Source organism: Cricetulus griseus, chromosome 3 (assembly GCF_003668045.3).
Source record: "Cricetulus griseus strain 17A/GY chromosome 3, alternate assembly CriGri-PICRH-1.0, whole genome shotgun sequence".
NCBI classification, from domain to species: domain Eukaryota; kingdom Metazoa; phylum Chordata; class Mammalia; order Rodentia; family Cricetidae; genus Cricetulus; species Cricetulus griseus.
Genome location: NC_048596.1, coordinates 32,016,621 through 32,031,425, shown reverse-complemented (window position 1 = coordinate 32,031,425; position 14,805 = coordinate 32,016,621). Strand labels below are relative to the sequence as shown.

General features: G+C 41.7%; 1 pseudogene; it reads left to right on the top strand.

Moving 5' to 3' along the window:
• Positions 1-12,901: 12,901 nt before the first annotated feature.
• On the top strand, positions 12,902-14,164 carry LOC100758890 (annotated as a pseudogene).
• The last annotated feature ends 641 nt before the right edge of the window (positions 14,165-14,805 follow it).

Below are 14,805 nucleotides of genomic sequence, written 5' to 3'. Positions count from 1 at the left end.
ACTGAGTCAACCCAATACCAAGGGGCAGCCTTATTTGAAACTCAGTGACAGAAGCAGATCTAGAGCCCTGTTGTCACTGTTGTTTCTCCTCTACTGCTTTTCTCAAACACAGATGATCCACTTGCTTATTAGAGGTTCTCCCCGGAAATTCCAGCATTGCTGCTGGATTGTTGGCCATTTGGACCAGCACCAGGAAAAGTCCATCAGCTCTATGTGAGGCCTTGAAGGCTCTCATCAGCACAGAGGCCTCTAAGATAACAGTTTCCAGTGGATTTGAGAATCAGTGCTTCTTGGGGGAGGAAGGGACAAGGAGCCCAGAGCTTTCTTTCAATCTTCTTTGTTTTGTCACATGTCAAGACTGAAGAAATAGTCTCTAATCCCAGCATTCAGGAGGCAGAGGCAGGCAGATCTCTGTGAGTTGAAGCCCAACCTGGGCTACATAGAGTTCCAAGCCAACCTGGTCCCCAAAGGAACCCTTCTGTTACCTGTTAACCCAAGTGTGTTTGCGGGATGATTCTCATGGCAATGTCTTATTTGTGTGAAGTTTAAGAACAGATACAGTTGAGTGAGACATTCAATTTATCCACTTTACTTGAAATCTTAACACCATCTCATGGTGTTGGATTGTAAATGCACTTTATACCTTTGTGTTGTGTATCACTATAACTGGAAAATTTATTTTGCATCTAATTGTCATTGTGTTGCATTAATTTAATAAAATATTTTATTTATTAAACATTTGTTTCTTAAGCCATTCTGTTTAACCTCCAGTAGAAAAAAGTCACTTAGAATTCCTGCATCCCTGTCTTTATTCTCTACCCTCCCTACAGCTTTTATCTTTACATAGCATGTTACTGAATATGAATGATGAAAACCATCAAAATGATTCATTAAAAATAATCTATTAGGCGCTGGAGAGAGTTTCATGGTTAAGAGCACTGTTGCTCTTGCAGGGGACACAGGTTCAGTTCATAGCATCACATGGTCCTTCACAACCACCTTCCAGGGAATCAATCAGTCAATCCAGTGACCTCTTCTGGACCCTGGGTACTGAAGGCACGTGATATATATATATATATATATATATATATATATATATATATTTCAAATCCACAAAATAAAAATAAATCTTAAAACTCTGTTAAGCTGGAGAGGCAAAGGCAGGTGGATCTCTGTGAGTTTGAGGCCAGCCTGATCTACAGAGTTCCAGGACAGCCAGGGCTACACAGAGAAACCCTGTCTCCAAAACATAACAAAATCTATAAAGCACTTTCAGTCTCTTTTGCTTTATAGGTTTGGGAAAATATGAAGAAAACATTCAAAAGTCTTCCATCCAAATTGGAGATCTGGGGGTGGGGTGGGAAGAGAAAGAGTGGGTCACCCAGAACCGGGGACCTGAAGGGCTTTGCTCCAAGAGCACACTCAGGTCTGTGAACCTGGAGGTGTGCTAGCATTACTCTGTGACGATGCATGCTCTTTAGTCGCCAGGCTCTGAAAAGGAAGTGAGAAACCTCGAACTAAGTAAAGTTCAGAACCCAAGACTTCTCTGGAACCACAGGGAAAATCTGTAGGTTTTTTTTTTTTTTTAAGAAAAAACAAATATCATCACACTCACCATTAACTAAGGTGTGGATCTTTGCATGTGTTGTCTCTCTTGATCATTTCCTCAGCAATTCAGCCTGAAGAAGCTTTTGACCTTTGGATAATTTCTTGACATCAGATACTCTCAAAGCATGGTGGCTGTTCCTAGTAACATACAGCCCACTCCTGGTGTTTTTAAAGGAAGATCTGTATCTTTATAGTAATAATGACACACTATCGTCTATGGCAGTCCTTGGACAATCAATGGACTTACCAGCAGAAGGTCCCACGACAGGGTTGGATCATGTTTCAACATGTTGATTAATGTCTTTTCTCTGAATGGTGTCTTCCACCTACACACACACACACACACACCTTTGTAGTCTAAGAATCAATCTTCCTCTCCCAGCCAACACCAAAGCTGAGAAAAACAAAGTGCCATTTAGCCTCAGAAGTTAGTCTTCCACTCCCACTACAAACAGCTCAGTGACTCACATTTACATTTTACTGGGAATTGTGAAGGAATCAAAGAAATACTCTATATGCCTTCATGGAGCTTGCAGTCTCACGGAAGAGACAATGTAAACATTCATTTAAAATATTAATGACCGGGCCGGGAGTGGCGCACGCCTTTAATCCCAGCACTCGGGAGGCAGAGGCAGAGGCAGGTGGATCTCTGTGAGTTCGAGGCCAGCCTGGTCTCCAGAGTGAGTACCAGGATAGGCTCCAAAGCTACACAGAGAAACCCTGTCTTGAAAAAAAAAATCAAAGAAAAAATTAATGACCATTAATTCATGTGTTAGAATATAAGCATTTAGGATGATGCCTGGGGACTTTGAGAAGATAAGATGGTGAATTCTGAACAGATGAGGTTTGACTTGGACATGGTTTGTCCCTCAGATAGGCATAAACTGGAAACTTGGTCTCCAAAGCAGTGGTGTGGATGGGATGGATCCTTTAGGAGCTGATGACTAGTCCTGAAGAGGAATTGATGACTTTCTATGGGAAGTGCGTCAGGCCATCTGGTTATTGTGGGAAGCTAACCTCTCTCATGGATGGTTTGGATGGGATTAATTCATATCGTGGTTGTTCTGATGAGATCTCAGTTTCCTTTGCTGGCTCCCTGTTTTCATCTCTTCCTCTGCGATGCCTTCCGCACTGCACACTGCTCACCTCTCTCATGTGAGTTCTGCCACATGATGCTTCTCACTGTGCACTGGTGCTATCCAAGGCCTTTGCTAGATGTGCGGTGCCGATTTGGACCCTGAAACCTCTGAAAACATAAGCCCAAGAGACTTCTTTCCCTTGTAAAGTAACCACCCTCAAATTTAAGCTAAAAAAAAGTCTCCTAAGGCCTCAGAGTCCTTTGCAGAGGACAGCAGACTCACCGTGGCCACTGCATCGGGAGCAGTTGCCAACCCTGGATGGCACAGAAAGTGACTTCTTCCAGACAGTATAACAAAGACCCTTTGGGCTTCCTTACACAGGCAGTGGGGATGTCTAGTGGCACTGCCTCTGTGGTGGATAAGCTGGCAATTTCTATCAGATCACACATGACCTAGCATTTCCATTTCTGAAGTTTCCCATGTGTGCAAATTGTCACATACATAAGCTTATCCATTGTACCTTTTTTCAGAATGACCGAACATTTAAAACAACCTCAATACCTGTTAACAAGGAACTGATTAAATAAGTGCGGGTATATCTCAACAATAGACTACTTTAGTAGACAACTACAAAAGCAAATAAGGAATCCTTTTGGGGCTAATATGGGAACAATCTCTAAGATGTACCTATTGTTAGGAAAAATAAAGAACAAAGGATACATTACACTTTACTCGGGATGGTATATTATATGAATATTCATTTGCATTCTAGGTGCTAAGTATGGGTAATCTATATCCTTAATTTTTACATTATGGGCTATATGTGTCTGTTCATCAAATACAAATTTTGCACTTTGGGAAAAGAAAAAATTGCATTTGGCTTGTATTTGCAAAAAAAATACATGTTTAGAAGAATGAATGAGAAATTGATAGAAAATGCCTTTTGTGGTAAATTGGAACCCTAGTAGGCAAATTTCAACAAACTGCCTCTTGTATCTCTTAATTTTTTTCAAGACAGGGTATCACTGTGTAGTCCTGGCTGTCCTGGAACTCTGTATACTAGGCTGTCCTCAAACTTAACAGACATCCACCTGCCTCTGCCTCTGCCTCCTGGGTGCTGGGATCAAAGGCATGTGCCACCACCACCACTCAGCTGCTTTTGAATGTTGTAAGCATATTATTATTTCAGATAACTAAGTTATAATTCAAGGTCAGAGCTCAATTATTTGCCTTCCAAGGGCTTTCTTTCCTTCACTTTAAGACAATGTTAATTCTGTTAATATATAAGGATAATATAAAAATCAGAGAATTTAAAAGCTCAATTCACTGTCCCTTGAATTTCAGTGTAGACCAGAATTCAGCCCGAATCAATTCATTTTCTTTTATAATTTTTGGCAAGTTTCCTTCCAGGCATAGGGTCTGATTTATGGACACACAGCAGATTGTTTATTCAGGGGATCTGACTATGCAGCTGTAGGGTTGGATCTGGGGCATTGCAGACGAACAAATGCATCACACCAGCCCATTATTTATGTTTCCGAGGATGAAATGATGGCGAGATCTACATCATACTAACTCCCAGGAATGAGCCTCACTTCCATCTGTGCAGTCTGAGAAATGAGTGTGTGTTAACACACTCTTGCAAGTGAAGTTTGGCAAAACAGCTGTGGGGGTTTTTTTTGGTCAGTAATATGGGGCCTGTGTTGAGTCTTGAAATCCCCTAAACCTAGGCTTTCCCTCTCACTTAATATCTTGGTTTCTTCCTGGCAAATTTAGCTGTCTGCTTGGAGATTAGGTATTCCAGCCTTAAAAAAAAAATCACAAAAATATATTATCGCCTCAAAGCTTGTAGTGGAGAAAAAGGAAAGGAGAAAGACTACGAGACATTACTTAATAGACTGTGACGTGCATAGCTGAAACTCATTGTGAGAACTTTTGTTGCACTGCTGAAAACTGAGGAAAACGCCAGGACACATCTATAGCAGAACAAAACAAACAAGCAGCAATAACTGTCACCCAACCAGACAAAACCTTTTCTGCCAATCGTTTCTTCTTTCTGAATATCAGATAGCTTAATAAGCTTGAACTAAGTTATGAATGTGAATGTATATGAAACCCAATAAAATGATCTCTTTCTAGAACACTGTAGGTGTTGAAGACTTCAAAGAGATTTGAATAATCTAGACTTCTGGGGGTGGGGGTAACTGGGGGGGGAGGGAGTACAAACAAACAAAAAAACCAAAACTAAACCAAAACAAAAACCTTTTTGTGCAAGTCAGGACTCTGACTACTGATTGTGAAAGAAAAACATGTGTGTACCGAGAAACCTATACACACTTGGGAAGGGCAGGAGAGTGCCTTAAAAACCGAAGCCAGTCATGACCTTAGACTTGTCATCTAGCTTCCCTGAGTCTGTTTTCATATGGTGAATGGAGTCAGGACTGTCCACTTACTATCTTAGTGTTTGGTAGATTGCTTGGCATTGATAGGCAGCAGGAAACCCATATTTGTATCGATATTTTGTATTGTTGATTGCAGGAAAATGATTATCAAATTATTTTAAGATCCAAGGGCTCTATATCCATCCTGATTATTACTGGTACAAAGTACTTAAAAGGTAGCCTAAATTTTATTAAGTTAAAAAATACGTGTTAAGTTTAATTTTAAAAAGTTTTTATATGTATTTATTTATTTTATGTTATGAGTAGGAATGTTTTGCCTGTATGCATATAAATTCCCCCACATGCATCCCTGGTACCCACAGAGGTCAGTAAAGGGCATCAGATCTCCTGGAACTGGAGTCCTGGATAGTTGTGAGCCACCATGTGGGTGCTGGAAAATGAGCCCAGGTCCTGGGCAAGAGTAATGGCTGCTTTAACCACTGAGCCATCTCTCCACCCATCCCCCAAAGTGTTTAACTTTTATACCTGTCTTTAATTAGTACACATACTAATTGTAGTTGTGGCAGACTGAAGAACTAAATTCATGCACAGTGATTCTGTATAATATCAAAATCAACTGGAATTTATTTTCAATTTTTGCATTTAAATTTCTGGCATCAATTTCTTTAGAGATGTCTGGGTCTTTCATATCAGTCAGTGTGGAATTACTGCAAAGCTAAACATACACTGGATAACATATTTAGGATAATTCAACGAATGTCGATTTTGGATAAACCATGTTTTATTTTGTTTTTAGGAAAGATGATTCATTCTTTGCTTATTTTACAACAAAGAGCTTTTTAGCAGGAAGCTTTCCCTCTTTTCAGACCTCAAGTTAAATGTGTCAGTCTTATTGAGTCAAACTGAAAACAAACAGAACACAACAATGACCCAGCTGGTTTCTGACTGGATCAGAGTCCACACACAATAAATGATGATTTACCTTCTCTATCTCTATTCACTAGCTGCCTGCTCTACTCACTTGGCATTTTGGGGAATACACAAATGATTTAGACATCCACCTTCAAGAACATGACGGCTGAAATATACTCTCAGGTTTATGGACATAGCCCCTCCTCCTCTAAAAGCTGAATAGCACAGAAGACAGAAAACTGTCAAAAATAAACCATGGAAGTCTACGATCACTCATCCCTCTCTGCCATGACTGAGCCATGGGCTTCCTGAGGGGGGCCTTGTTGCATAGCTACCTGCCTACTGGTCACATAGAAGTAGCCTGGTTCATCAGATCAATTGTCACAGATTGCAATGCTTGTGTCCAAGTGTCCCTTATTTCACTTAATAATGGCCCTAAAGCCATTATTAGTAGTGTTGATGGAAATTGGCATATAACAACAAGAAGTCATAACATGCTTCCCTTTAAGTTAAAGTATAAAAATTCTTGACTCAATAAGGAAAAAAGATCATATCCCAAGGCTGCTAAGATCTACATTACAATAAGACATTTTCAGAAAGAGAAACTATTCCTATATTCTATTCTCACAGTTTTAATATTTCTGTATGTAATTTATAAATTAACATTTGCCATGTATATTACATATATGCATGTGTATGACATGTATCTATGTGGGTGTATGTAGAAAACATAATGTATGTAAGGTTCAGTACTGCCTACTGTTTTGGTCATCCATGGGAGTCTTGGGATGTAGCCCCACAAATAAAAATGTGTAAGAGTAGGGGGAGATGTACTGCTCACATGGAGGACCTAAGTTTGGTTTGTAGCATCTGTGTCTGCCAACCCACAACTGCCTGTAACTCCAGCTTTGGAGAGATCCACTGCTTCTGGCCTCTGCTGGCACCTGCATTCCTGTGTACATATGCCCTCAGACATACATACATACATATAACTAAAAATAAATAAAAGAGGAAAAGACACAAAAAGATAGACTGTCCTCTTGATGTTGTAGTGATCCATTGGAGGTCCTACAGACAATTCCTTGACAGATAGATGAACTGAGTTTGTCTTTCCCTACATCTGCTGATGGGTTGTCTGTTATCTCTCTTGATGGAATTACTTGATCAACAGAAACTCATTGCAAATATTTCAGCTTGTCAGTCTTTTCCTTATGCTAGGACTATTTTTTGCATACTACTGTAAGCAGATTTTGTTTACTCAAAATTAATGAAGAATTATTTCTCCCTTTTTCTAAAATTGTTCTTGTTTTGTTTCACATTTAGATAAAATCCTTCCAGAACTTTGGGTGTATGTGTGTGCATATAAATGTGAGACAGAGATCAAAACACATTTTTCTATGTAGATCTAATTGTCTTTGTACCACTTACTATGTTGAAAATATCACTTCCCCATTTTACTTTAGTGTCAAAAGACAGATGACTATGCCTATATCATTTATTTGTTCATAGACCTTTTTGTCTATTACATTGATCAGCTCATTTATTTTTGTGTCTAGAAACTTCTATTAAAGCACTACTTGCGAGCTTTAACTTTCCCTCTCTGGGAGTAGGGTAACATTTAAGGCTATGATATTTTCAACTGGAGTCATAGATACCATAGATACGCCATGACACCCACCAAAGGATACAGCCTGTGGGTCTTGTATGAAGCAAAGGATGACCCCTGTCTTTCTCTACTGAAATTTCTGACAGCACATCCCCTCCCACTTTTTATTCAGCCTCTATCCTTCTCTGTGTTTGTCTCTCCATAAGAACAAATTATCCATTTATCACTTGTTTTATCTGTTTTATATTGCTCCTCTTTGTCCATTTCAAAAGCAACAGAAATCAGATTGCACCATGTTTTGTTTTGTTTTAAGATACTACACTTCATATGTGACTTTCAGTGAAAATCTTGGTGGCTTTGGGTTTTAGAAAATCATTTTCTGCTCCTTCCCTAAAATTGCTAGCTAGGTATTTGAGATCTGGAAAGAGGTGATTTTTATTTCAATGAAACAATCAGTATAAAGCAATATGTTGTTTCAATTATAATTTAAACACCTATAAATGTGTTTATAACTGTACCTCCCTAGAAGTCATGCGCAGCCTCAGTATTGTAGGAGATCATATTAGTATTTATTAGAGTCATGTAGAAGGGCCCAAAGTGAACTCCTCATTCTCTTGGCCTCATACTGGCTTACTGGGCTGTAACTTGCTGAGAGCACACTGTAGGTGATGTCCATTCTTCCTTCATTTCTGAAACCATGGGAGTGGTGTAAATGAGCTAGCTCCCTTCCAAGGAAATCTGTCACTCTGAACCAAGCTGCTGATTTGACTTTCCTGTGGTATGGGTAGATCACCAGATGAATGAGGAAAAAAAATAAAAGGTGAACATGACAGCTCCTAAGGGGTTCAGATTTTTATTATAGATAGAAGGGAGAATACAGGCAGAGGCAGACATTTGGGAGAGTCCAGAGTAAACATGACCAGCAAACTGAACCCGGACATATTAGTAGAGGGGAGTGCCAGAAGCCAAGAGACCAAAAAGGACCTGCATAGCCAAAATGGTGGGGTTATATGGGGAAAAGTAGCTCAGCACAGTATCTGGGTTGGAGAAGTTTAGGGTAGGGGTGGGGCATGCCAGTTAGGAGGACCTCATAACAGGTAGGGACTGAGATGCTGAGAGAGCCTGGTGGCCTGAATCAATCAGCTTTGATGGGATAATAGGCATTAGTAAGGATTTACCCTGTTACCATAATCAGACCATCTTCCACTGACATGCATGGAGAAGGCTATCTGAATTCATATATACCAATGGTCTACAGACCCTAACAGCCTTGTATAAACTAATAGTAGCCAGCTGCTGACTAATTTCTGCTTCCTGGTTTTAGTTCCATTTTTTTTTTTTTCAGTACTTAAAGGAAGGTCAGCAGCTGGGCGTTGGTGGTGCACGCCTTTAATCCCAGCACTCGGGAGGCAGAGGCAGGTGATGTCTCTGAGTTCGAGGCCAGCCTGGTCTCCAGAGGGAGTGCCAGGATAGGCTCCAAAGCTACACAGAGAAACCCTGTCTCGAAAAACCAAAAAAAAAAAAAAAAAAAGGGGAAGATCAGCAGCATCCTTAGACACACTTCTGTCATCACAGCACCTTCTTGGTCAGGGAACCTAGGTGGTTTTGTTGACTGAAAGACAAAGCCTGAATACTGTAGTCCCTCTATTCAAGACCCTCACCTTCAGACTCCAGTGTGTTCTTTTTCCTTTCTTCCTTCCTTCCTTCCTTTCTTCCTTTCTTCCTTCCTTCCTTTCTTTCTTTCTTTCTTTCTTTGTTTCATTTTTATTTCCTTTTTACTTCTTGGTTTTTCTAGTTTTTAGAGACAGGATTTCCCTGTGTAGCCTTGGCTGTCCTGGAACTCACTTTGTAGACCAGGTCAGACTTGAACTCAGAGATCACCTGCCTCTTTCCCAAGTACTGGGATGCAAATTACTACCACCCAGCTTGTCCTTTCTTATAACATGAGTGGCAGACATTTTCTGTTGAGGGCTGGGCAGGAAATATTCAGTCTTTAGGGTCATATGGTCTCTGTCATGATTGCTCAACTCTCCCCTGGTAGTGCAAAGCAGACATGTATATTGTGTCAGCCAGCTTTGGGTCACTGTAACAGAATATCTGAGAGAGAAAAGTCAACATAATGGAGGACAGCAGTGGAGCACGCCTTTAATCCTAGCACTGGAGAGGCAGAGACAGGCACATCTTTGTGAGCTTGAAGCCAACCTGGTCTACACCGTAATTTCCAGGACAGCCAGGGTTACACAGAGAAACCCTATCCAAAAAAAAAAGAGGAAATATTTACTTTGCTTTACAGCGTCAGAGATTTTGGTCTATGAGTACTTGGCTCATTGTTTCTGGTGAGAAAGAACATTGTAGCCAAAGGCCTGATTCAGGAAAGCTGCTGGCTTTGTGCTGGCCAGGAGGGAAAGAAAAAAAGGAAAGATAAAATATACCCTTTGAAGGAATAGTTCCAGTTACACGCTTCCTCCAAATGGGCCTCTACTCTCTGTGTTTTAATTAATAGACCAGCACATATAGACAAAGCTTTCAACACATGAGCCTTTGGGGACTAGATAGAATTTCCCTCTTGTTGAGTAGGTCTTAAGTCTAATTAGAGAGTTGTTGGTTACCACCAAAGTATATGAGCCACTGATGGGGAATGTACTTCTTTGTATGTTTATCTTATTGATTATTGAATAAAATACTGTTTGGCCAATGAGACAGCAAGTTAGACGGGACTAGGAGTCAAAGAGGATTCTGGGAAATGTAGTAGAGAAGTGGGGATCCAGGCAGGAAGTGGCATAGCAAGGAGACTCATATCTAAAGAAGGAGAAACAGGAAGCGTCCCTTTTCCCCTCCACTCTTCCTCCAGCGGAGCAATGTGATCCACCGGCAAGGAGGGACGCCAATAAGGCGTCTGATAAAATAAGTCTTATAAAATATATAGATTTATGATAATTAAGACTGAGCTAACAGATGAGAATCCTAGTCATTGGCCAAGCAGCATTGTACCTAATACAAGTCTCTCTGTGCATTAATTTGGGCCCTAACTCGAGCAGGTGGCTGGCGGAGAGCTCACACGTGGCAGTGGGGCTCAGCGGCTTTTGGCAGAAAGATTTATCGTAACAAGCCACTACTGCATCCTTAGGGTTTTTCTACCATGATGGTTGTTGTGGTTCATAGGACAGGTTATTGTTTGTAAGATTATCTGTTAAATCTGTCAACTGATTCATATATGAGACTTTTCTCTAGGGCTGTTTCTTAACATTTCTAGGCTATGGAACTACTGAGACAAAAGGCTTGTTTCCTCCCCATGCTAATCATGAAAATCACTACTCTGGGTTCTACACCCTTACCCTGAGGTGGCCACCCCACTCATGAAATCTTATCTCTGAACCCTCTCACTCTAGCAACTGACATCAAATGAAGAAAGTCAGTCACAGGTAGCAATGCAATTCAGATTATAGATAGGCCTACAGACACCAACTGCTTCTTGAGGAACAATGCATTAGAGTCCATAAACCTTCCATGCCAAATGTCAAAGTATTTCCCAAGGTCTCAAACCTGTTAGAAAGACTAAAGTTTGATCTATTTATTTATTTAGCTCATTAAAAATCTATATCATCGAAGGATGTAACAAAACTCTCAAACATAATAGCAGGATGATCATGAGCCAGAGTTAGATCTGGTTTGGATTATAGCTATGCTTCTGCTTATCCATCTGAACTTGGATATGTTATTTAAGCCTGTGTCTTGATCTCCTCATATACGCATTGGAGCCAGCGATAGCATCGGGTTAGAAGATACTTACTAGGGCAATTTCATGAGGTAACACAAGTAAAACCATTGTTTTGAGTAAATATAAATTGGTAAAAGAATATATATGTTCAGTCTTAGACATGAAATAAAATTCATATCAGCAAACAGAGTCAATACACCCACCTAGGCAAGCAGTGTAGTCATTCAAGGACACAGGTGAACAGTGACTCAAGTCCCTTTAACTCAGGGTTTTGAGTTTTCCCTGGAGTGCCCCATGTAACTATTTGGACTAAAAGCATAGAAAATCTCAGCAGAGTTTTACAAGGGCACACAGAATTTCCTCACATTGCATTGCTTGACAGTCACACAAAGTGTACAGGACTATCCTCTGAGCCAAACTACCATCATCTTCATGTGTCCAGCTGTGCCCGCTTGCATAAGATTGCTGTAGCTGGGTTTGTTGGCTATTAGCATTTCCCACAGGAGGAGGCGGGGAGGGAGGGTCATGGCAGTCTGGAGCCACACCTCCCACCCAGCTGTTTACAATTCTACCCTAATTGCCCATGGCCTCAGGAAAGGACAGAGGCTGGTTTAGGGGGGAGGGGAGACAACTCCATATTCTGGTCCTGGGGTAGTCATCCACACTGAATTCGGAAGTTCTAGCATGGTTGTTTTAGGGCAGTCAACTTTCAGGCCCTTAACTGCTCACTCATTGTTCTGTAAGAGTGAATTAGGGCCATTGCACCTCTCTTGCTGGGACTTAGATGTAAAAAGAGGAGTAGATGTTTACATCTCCTTGCAAAGGAATTTTAGCCACACCTGGTGGAGCCTGACAATAATGGAAAAACTATCTATTTGCCCAGGAGAAGGTGGTGTATACATGTAAAGCGAGGGCAAGGTGGGGTATGGGAACTAACTATTGCTCAGGTCCTATGTAAAGCCTACAGTAAGTTGTGATACTTATAGAATGTAGGCTTTACTGAATCTTTTCTTTTGAGTTGTTTAAGAACAGTTTCTAGACATTTTTTGAAATTTTATTATGTAATGAGTATTTCCAGAATGTATTTATGTGTGCAGTGCCTATTGGATCCCCTAGGACTGGAGTTACATTAGGTTGTGAGCAACATTGTGGGCGCTGGAAATTGAACCTGAGTCCCTTGGAAGAGAAGTCAGTGCTCTTGACTACTAAGTCATCTCTCTAGCCTCAAAACGTTTTTTGACGCTATTTTATTCCCTATAGTCTAGGACTACTAATGAAGAATCCTTCATTTTTTAAAAATTTTATTATTTTTAGGATTTACTAGGAAAAATTTTTCTTTTGGGGTCTTAAAACCAAAAACTGGTGTTTCCTTCAAGTAATATATTGCTTTACTTTGACCCCAAATCTTGGAAATTTGTTAGGATTGGCTTAGAAAGACCAGAAGAAGACAGGTGATGCAGGCTCAGGGGTGGTGCGCTCGAGAGTGATGCGACTGCCTGCGCCGGGCGCGGCGGGGCCGGGCTGGGTCTTGGCGCTGGCAGCTATAAGATTTCAGAGCCACTCAAGCCCATAGCCCATGAGCACCAAGCAGGTCACCTGCAGGTATTTTATGCATGGCGTGTGTCAAGAAGGCAGCCAGTGCCTGTTCTCACATGACCTGGCAAAAAGCAAGCCATCCACCATCTGCAAATACTACCAGAAGGGCTACTGTGCCTATATAGGGTGCACGCTGCAGTTATGATCATACAAAGCCCCCAGCTGCAGCATCCTTTGCTACTCTTTGCCATCCTCAGGCTTGCCCAGCCCTCACCCTTCTGCTGTCATTGCCACATCTGTTGTGAGGACACATTTGCATGAACCGGGGAAGCGAGAGAAGAAGACGCTGGTGCTGAGAGACCGAAATCTCACTGGCCTGGCTGAAGAAAAGAGTGTCCCGAGCACAGTGAATAATCCGGTAGCTGCAGTGATCCTCAGACCAGCCCGGAAATGAAGCCCCATTCCTATCTAGATGCTATCAGGGCTGGCCTGGACGACTTGGAGGCCAGCAGCTACTATAGCAGCAACGAGCAGCAATTGTGCCCCTACGCTGCTGCTGGGGAGTGCCGGTTTGGAGATGCCTGTGTCTACCTGCATGGGGACATGTGTGAGATCTGCAGGCTTCAAGTCCTGCACCCCTTTGACCCAGAACAAAGGAAAGCTCATGAGAAGATGTGTATGTCGACATTTGAACATGAGATGGAAAAGGCTTTTGCCTTCCAAGCAAGCCAGGACAAAGTGTGCAGCATCTGTATGGAGGTGATCTTGGAGCAGGCATCTGCACCTGAGAGGTTTGGCATTCTCTCCAGCTGCAGCCACACCTACGGTCTGTCCCGCATCCGCCAATGGAGATGCGCCAAGCAGTTTGAAAACCCGATCATAAAGTCTTGTCCAGAGTGTCCTGTGATATCAGAGTTTGTCATTCCAAGTGTGTACTGGGTAGAAGATCAGAATCAAAAGAATGAATTGATTGAAGCTTTCAAACAGGGGATGGGGAAAAGGCATGTAAATACTTTGAGCAAGGAAAAGGGACCTGTCCCTTTGGAAGCAAGTGCCGTGCTTACCTGGATGGATGGCTGGCAGAGCCAGAGAAACCTCGGGAGCAGCTGAGTTCTGAAGGCACTGTGAGGTTCTTTAATTCAGTGTGGCTTTGGGATTTTATCGAGAACCGAGAAACCCAGCAGGTCACCAACACGGATGATGTTGACGTGACAGAGCTTGGAGACCTCTTCATGCACCTTTCTGGAGTAGAATCATCAGAACCCTAGAGTCAGTGCTGACACCTTCATTTAGGGCTCTACAGTCACAATCTCCCAAGGCAGGGTGCCGAAGCCTCTATCACTTACCCAAGGTGGCATGGTCCCTGGATAGGAGTACAGCAGCAATCCTCTTGGTCTCTTCATGCTCCACTTTCACAGCCCTGGTGAAGGAAAGGGCATAAGATAACCAAGTCCATGAAATCACTACATTTAGAGTTGAACTCTTAGGTGTACTTCCAGCCCTGTTACCGGGAACCAGCTATGTGGTCCAGCTGTTTTAATTGATTGCTTTTAAATGAAACCCAGCTGCCATCTTTGTTTTGTGACTTTCTTCCTTAAGCAACAGTAAACTTGGAGCTGAAAAAAATAAAAAACAAAAAGATTCATTCTTTCAGCCAAGTAACATGGGACATTTACTAGATGTCAGGTTTCCAATACATACTGGGAATGAAGAAGGGAAATCCGGGGGATCAAAGAACAAGGCTCCTGCTCTCTGGGGACTCACATTCTAGGTGAGACATGAATGTGCAGATAAATCACAGAAAAAAAGAGCCGCCACTTCAGTACAAAATACTAACCAGAGCTGGGTAGCTGAGTTGGGAGGCAACTTTAAATAGAATGGGCAGGCCAGGGACTTCTTGTAAATTTGTTTGGACTCCCTATTCATAACCTAATGAAGCCCCAG